Genomic DNA, 7,265 nt, shown 5'->3' on the forward strand with positions numbered 1-7,265 from the left:
CATATGAGTGTGTGCACGCCATTCGGAACAGGAAGAGAAAGAAGCCACTGTGTGCGGTAAAACTAGACATGATGAAGGCATACGATAGAGTTGAATGGATATTTCTAGAGCAGATTTTGAGTAGAGTGGGTTTTGATACTTCATGGATTGCTATGATCATGCGATGTGTGACATCGGCGAGGTTCTCAGTGAGGCTTAATGGTGGTTTATCTAGGGGTTTTGTTCCCTCTCGTGGACTGAGACAAGGGGACCCATTAGCACCCTATTTGTTCTTGTTCTGTGTGGAGGGGTTCTCGGCGCTGCTTAAAAGAGCACAAGAGGATAACAGAATCAAAGGAGTATCCTTTGGGAGCACTAGCCCCAATGTGACTCACTTATTGTTCACCGATGACAGTATTGTGTTCCTGGAGGGATCAATGGAAAAAATGATGGAGTTGAAGGAAATCTTGAGGCAGTACGAGGAGGCGTCGGGTCAACGGATTAACTTACAAAAATTTGCCATCTTCTTTGGCAAAGGCACTAATGATGACATGATGAAAGGCCAATTACAAAACATATTGGTTATTCATAATGAGGCACTTGGCGAGCGTTATTTGGGTCTCCTCACACTGGTTGGGAGATCAAAGGATGGCACTTTCAAATATGTCACGGAGTGTTCGAAGGAAAGGTTAACGGTCTGAAGGGCCAGGGTCTCTCAAAGGAGGCGCGGGAAGTACTTGTTAAGTCAGTACTCCAAGCTTCACCAACCTATACCATGAGTTGTTTTCACCTCACAAAGAAAATGTGCCGGAACCTGACTTCTATCTTGTCAAAATTCTGGTGGAGGGCAACAGATGGTGATAGGAAGGTGCATTGGATCTCTTGGGAGAAGATGTGTGAGGCAAAGCGGGATGGGGGTCTAGGCTTTCGTGATTCAGAAGCTTTCAACCAAGCCCTATTGGCCAAACAGGCATGGAGGATTTTACAATACCCAACGTCGTTATGTGCTCGAGTTCTTAAAGCAAGATACTTTCCAGATACCACGATTATGTCAGCCACATGTCCCTCGGGGGGCTCTTTCACTTTTCGGAGCATCCTCCATGGGCGTGATCTGTTGAGAGAAGGACTTGTTTGGAGGGTCGGTGATGGAACAAGTATCAATATACACCATGATAACTGGATCCCGAGAAGCGGTAGCATGAAGCCACTAGGGGCTTTGTTTGAGCATGGTGTGACGAATGTGGCACATCTGATGGTTGCGTCACGTGATGCTTGGAACAATATCAGAATTGATGAATTGTTCTCGCCGGATGATGCGCAAGACATAAAACAGATAGCTATTGGGGGGCCATCGATGGAGGACTGCTTAGCTTGGAACTATACAAAGAACGACATTTTCACGGTGTGTTCAGCGTATCATCTGAGAATGATTGTGAATAAACTGAAAACCGGACGGTCGGAATCAGCTAGTTCACTCAACAAGCATGCAGGCTACTTGGGCCTTTGGAATACAAGCACACCAAACAAGACTAAGATTCACATGTGGAGAGTGATTAGGAATGGCTTGGCGGTGGGTGCGGAGCTGCTGCGACGGAGTACAAAACCAGGAGTTTCTGTGCAGTGTGCGACCGCGAGGAGACTATCATGCACAAATTTTGGACTTGCCAACATTCAGTCCAGTTTTGAAACCAGTTGCGTTCAGAAAAGGGAGTAACGGTGGCGGCCCCACCAAGTTTCACTTGCTCCCACGGCGAGCTGGCGAATTGGCTGCTTGGGTGGTTTGCTGAAGCTCATGAAGATGAGAGACAGGTGATGATCCATGCAGTTTATGATCTATGGCTGGCACGAAACGAGACAAAAAATGGCAAGAGGATTGATGAACCACATGAAATAATAGACAGGGTTTGCTCTTATATGAGAGAATGGAGGGAGGTTCACGAGAAGCCGAGTCGGGAGACCAAAGTTGCGGTTCTGCAAAGATGGACAGTGCCAGAGGAGGGTTGGATCAAGGCCAACACCGACGGTGCCACATCCAAGACTGGAGGCAAAGGCGGAGGAGGAGTGGTGTTGCGGAAACTTCCAACTTTCGACCAGGGGATTCCAGACAGGGTTAGAAGTTTTTCTTTTTCTTTGAGGAAGCCCTGGTCGAAAGTTACAGGCAATCAACAAGGCACGTATACCACCCGCAAAAAAAGGGCACGTACACTTGGGAGGTGCTTCGCTACCTTCGAGCCTAGGATAATCTCCCATGGCTTTGTGTTGGGGACTACAACGAGGCTTTGGTTCAGAAAGAACAGTTGGGTGGTAAACCGAGGAGTTTGAACCAAATGGGGGATTTCGCCGATTACCTGTCCGACTGCAGGCTCGCCGATTTAGGCTACTCAGGATATCCATTCACATGGGATAATAAAAGAGACAGCATTGACAATGTGCAAGTGAGACTTGATCGGGCTACATGCAACGCCGACTTTGCACAGATCTTCCCAGCGGTCGAAGTCTTACATGTCATGACTGAGGAGTCGGATCACCAGGCGATTGTGGTCAAGGTGCAAGCAGCACTGGCTGCGATGCACCCGGGTGGGCAGCGCTCCTTTGCATATGAGGCGGCATGGGCAAGGCATGAGGGATATGAAATGATGGTGGCTGCTGCATGGGCCGATTCCCATGCAACCAACCACGGGGCTGGTGCTCTTGCAGATGCATGCAGGCGCATTAAATCCACGTCCAAGGACATGCAAAGGTGGATTCATCAGGTCTTTGGATCCATCAAAAAATAGATTGCCCATCTAAAAGTGCAGCTAGTGGAGGCGAAGGAGAGGGCTGCGCGGTCTGGCTACAGAACGGAGGTGAAGGATATCGAGGACCAGTTGCATGAGATTTATGAGCAAGAAGAGATCTACTACAAGCAACGATCGAGGGTTGACTGGCTCACTGAGGGGGACCAAAACACAAAGTACTTTCAGAACCGAGCTTCGCACAGGAAGAGGAAGAACACAGTAAAAGCTCTTCTCAGAGATAATGGGACTAAGTGCAAGGATGATGACGGAATGAGGGCAATGGTGGCACGGTTCTATTCACAGTTGTTCTCATCGGAAGGCACGCGGGATACGGAGAAAGTGTTGCGTCACATAGAAGTTGTTGTGACAGATGCAATGAACGCCAAGCTGTGTGCGCCCTTCACTGATGAGGAAATAGAGGCTGCTCTCTTCCAAATGGGTCCCACGAAGGCCCCGGGGCCTGACGGGCTTCCGGCCATGTTCTACCAAAAACATTGGGCTTTATTAAAGGAGGACGTGTGTGAGGCGATCAGGGAGTTCCTGGCTGGGCAGGCAGTCCCGACGGGGTTTAACGACACGGTCATTGTGATGATTCCGAAAGTAAACTCACCGGAGTTGCTTTCGCAATTCCGATTAGCTTATGCAATGTTCTATATAAGATCGCCGTAAAAGCACTGGCTAACCGGCTAAAGGTGGTTCTACCCTTCATGATCTCAGAAAAACAAAGCGCATTTCTACCTGACAGGTTAATCATGGACAATGTTTTGGTGGCCTATGAGAGTGTGCATGCGATTAGAAGGAGGAAGCGGAAGAAACCCTTGTGCGGTGTAAAGCTTGACATGATGAAAGCTATGATAGAGTTGAGTGGAGTTTTTTGGAGAAAATGATGATGAAAATTGGCTTCTCTAGTCACTGGATGGAGATGGTCATGAGATGTGTCAAAACAGCATCCTTCTCGGTGAAGTTAAATGGGGGCCTGTCCTACGGTTTCCTCCCTTCTCGTGGGCTTAGGCAAGGGGATCCACTCTCCCCATATCTCTTCCTATTTTGTGTGGAAGGATTTTCTGCAATGCTCAAGAATGCACAAAGAAAAAAGGATATAAAATGGGTGTCCTTTGGGAGTGGAGGACCGACTGTCACACACCTCTTATTTGCTGATGACAGTGTGGTATTCCTTGAGGGGTCAGCTGAGAACTTTGATGCACTCCGAATCATTTTGCAGGACTATGAAGCGGCATCTGGTCAGAAAGTAAACCTACAAAAATCTGCTATCTTTTTTGGTAAGGGAATCTCTGATGGGAGGAAAATAGAGCTGCACCAGGTGAGTGGCATCGTCGAGGAAGCTCTTAGCGAGAGGTACTTGGGATTGCCAACTATAGTGGGAAAGTCAAAGGAAGGTACGTTCAGGTATGTAAAGGAATGCGCAAGAGGCAAGGTATCTGGATGGAAGGGACAAGGGCTATCCAAAAAAGCCAGAGAGGTGCTTGTGAGGTCGTGCCTCCAATCAACGCCGACTTTTACCATGAGTTGCTTCCAACTCTCAAAGAAAATGTGCGGGAATCTGTCGACCATTTCATCAAACTTCTGGTGGGGGGAAGCAAATGGGAAGAAGAAGGTGCACTGGATTGTCTGGGACAAAATGTGTACGAGGAAAGGAGGGAGGCCTTGGATTTCGGGACCCGAAAGCGTTCAACCAAGCTATGCTTGCGCGGCAGGCGTGGCGAATGCTACAGCAACCGGAGACTCTATGTGCTCGTGTCCTAAAAGCACGATATTTCGTGGAGGGTTCGATTCTTAATGCAACCTGCCCGAGTGGGGGTTCTTTCACCTTTAGAAGCATACTTCATGGGAGGGACCTGCTCTTGGAGGGACTCATCTGGAGAGTTGGGGATGGAACGTCGATCAAAGTGCACCATGACAATTGGATACCAAGGAGTGGAAGTTTAAGGCCACTGGGCCAAACTTATATCCAAGGGATAAATCGGGTGTGCGACCTGCTAGCAGCGAATGGCTCTGTTTGGGACGTGGCAAAGGTACATGCAATGTTCTCCCCGGACGATGCTGAAGAGATACTCCGGATTCCTATCGGGGGGGCCAAATGTGGATGATTATCTGGCCTGGAACTACACCAAAAATGGTGTCTTTACTGTATGGTCGGCCTACCATCTGCGTATGCAACAGAAGCGTCTCAAAACTGGCCGGCCGAAAACATCTTCGGGGGTGCAGGAGCACAAGTCATGGATGAACCTATGGGACACTGTCGCGCCAGGGAAGGTTAAGATTCATATGTGGCGGCTGATACGTAATGGCTTGGCGGTGGGGATGGAACTCCGTCACAGGAAGATCAAGGATGGTGTGTTCTGCGTGGCATGCGGCAGAGAAGAATCCATCTTTCATAGGTTCTGGGGGTGTTCTCACTCACTGAAATTCTGGAAGATTATGCATTCGGAATTGGGGGTACCGGTGGCGATTCCACCGGAGTCAGTTAGCCCTCAGAGTGCATTATCAAGGTGGCTCCTGTCTTGGCTTGCGGTGGCGACGGACGATGAGAGGGCAGTCATGGCTCAGGGGGTGTATGCGCTCTGGTTGGCACAGAACAACGCAAGAGACGGGCAGAGAATAGAAGAAGCAGAGGCGATTGCCAGGAGAGTGTTCCACCTGATGGGCGAGTGGCAAGTTGTTCATGGCCGCAAGAGCAAACAATCTAACCCAGCACCATGCGAGAAATGGAATCCGCCTGAGGAGGGATGGGTGAAAGCTAATGTCGATACTGCTATTTCCAGAACAGGAGAGGGGGGTGCTGCGGGCATTGTGCTACGAAACCAGGAAGGTGCCTTCCTGGGCGGTGCATGTCAAATCTTTCCACGATGCCAGGAGCCAGCAAGAGCGGAACTTAGTGCATGTAGGAGGGTTGTGCAATTGGCCATTGAGCTGAATATACACAACCTGCATGTAGAGATGGATTGTCGTGAGGTCGTCTGCAAGCTTCAGAGTAAGGAAAAGGACCTGTCATTGATGGGGCCAGTCATTGAAGAAGTGAAGTAGATGCTGGGCACGCGGGGACAATGGAGGGTTAATTGGGCTCAACGATCTGCAAATAAAGCGGCACATCTGTTTGCTAGGGGGAGTGTTGTCAATAATTTATGTATGGTTTGGTTACAATCTCCTCCTGAGTGTATCTTGAGTGTTATCTCGGACGAAATCCCTGCATGGGACGGTTAAATAAAGTTTCAAGTAAGTTATAAAAAAAAAGAAAAAAAGGGACAAGGCACGTACCTGATCGACCGTGTCGAGTCCTCATTGAACCCACTCTGGTCAGGCCTGACGGTTGGGCGGCTCGCGACCGAAAGCAGCCAGCGCACGCGAGCCTACAAAATGGCCCTGCACCCAGGACGCACGCACAACAGGTGAAGTACGCTCCATGCCGGCCCCGCTGTCAGCAGCTGCTGCTGTACGCCCCCACTCGAGACGTCGTCCTCGGTCGTACGCCGGCGCTGCGTGTCCCTAACCAGATCGATAATTCCCATCACAGCGTAGAGCTTTCGACAATCTTGATTTCTGAGCCGGTGGCCTTGAGACGGAGAGGACGCGGTGAACAGTGGTTGCCGGTACGACCGTGCGAGCGTGTACGTAGGCCACGGCCACGACCGGAATTGAAGCCGGTTGGTGGCGCTCACAGGGACGGGCGCCTCCCACTTAATGCGCGCGCGTACGTGCATGGCTTCCGGCGTCTCCGTTGGCGCCGTGCCCGCCGCCGTCCACCGGTGGCGGGGCGCCGCTGGGGCCCGGCCGACCGTCCCGCCGGCACGCGGATCCGTCCCGCGATCGCGCACGCCACGGACGGACGGACGGCGTAGTCAATTACAGTTCACCACGCCGTGCTAAACTATACTCTGTTGTCTTCTGCGACAGCCGCCGTAAAACGACGGCTCGCTCATCCATTCAATCCTGGTGTCTTCTTCCTTGCCTGGAGTAGTTCTTTTTCGCGGTTGATTTAACAACAGCTCCGCAAAACAGTCCCCATTACTGCTGGCATTAACTACCCAACCTGGGTAACTCCACAAAATTAATATTTTTAGGTGAACTACGCAAATTAATTAACCATAGCATGGCGCAAAATCAAAGAAGGCGGTGAAAATTGCATGTGCCATGGGCTACTGCCTTCAATCATGGCCTGTGAAGCGAAAGCCGACGTTAAAAGTACCGGATGAAGGAATTCAGCCGGGGAATTCCTAAATGGCAACAGTGCGGGGCTACTCTCTTCGTTTTAAAATAAGTGTCTCAATTTTAATATAACTTTGTATTAACTTAATACAAAGTTGAGACACTTATTTTAGGACAGAGGGAGTACTTTTTTTTTCTGTTTTTAGTTTTTTTCTTATTTAAAAATAATTTGGGATTTCAAAAAATTGCAAATTGTCAAAAAACTGTTCGTGAATTAAAAAATGTTAGGAAAATCATAAATTCTCATGGATTAAAAAAGTTTTATGATTTCAAGAAAATGTTCGT

The sequence above is a fragment of the Triticum dicoccoides genome, chromosome 6B (assembly GCF_002162155.2).
Source record: "Triticum dicoccoides isolate Atlit2015 ecotype Zavitan chromosome 6B, WEW_v2.0, whole genome shotgun sequence".
Taxonomy (NCBI): Eukaryota; Viridiplantae; Streptophyta; class Magnoliopsida; order Poales; family Poaceae; genus Triticum; species Triticum dicoccoides.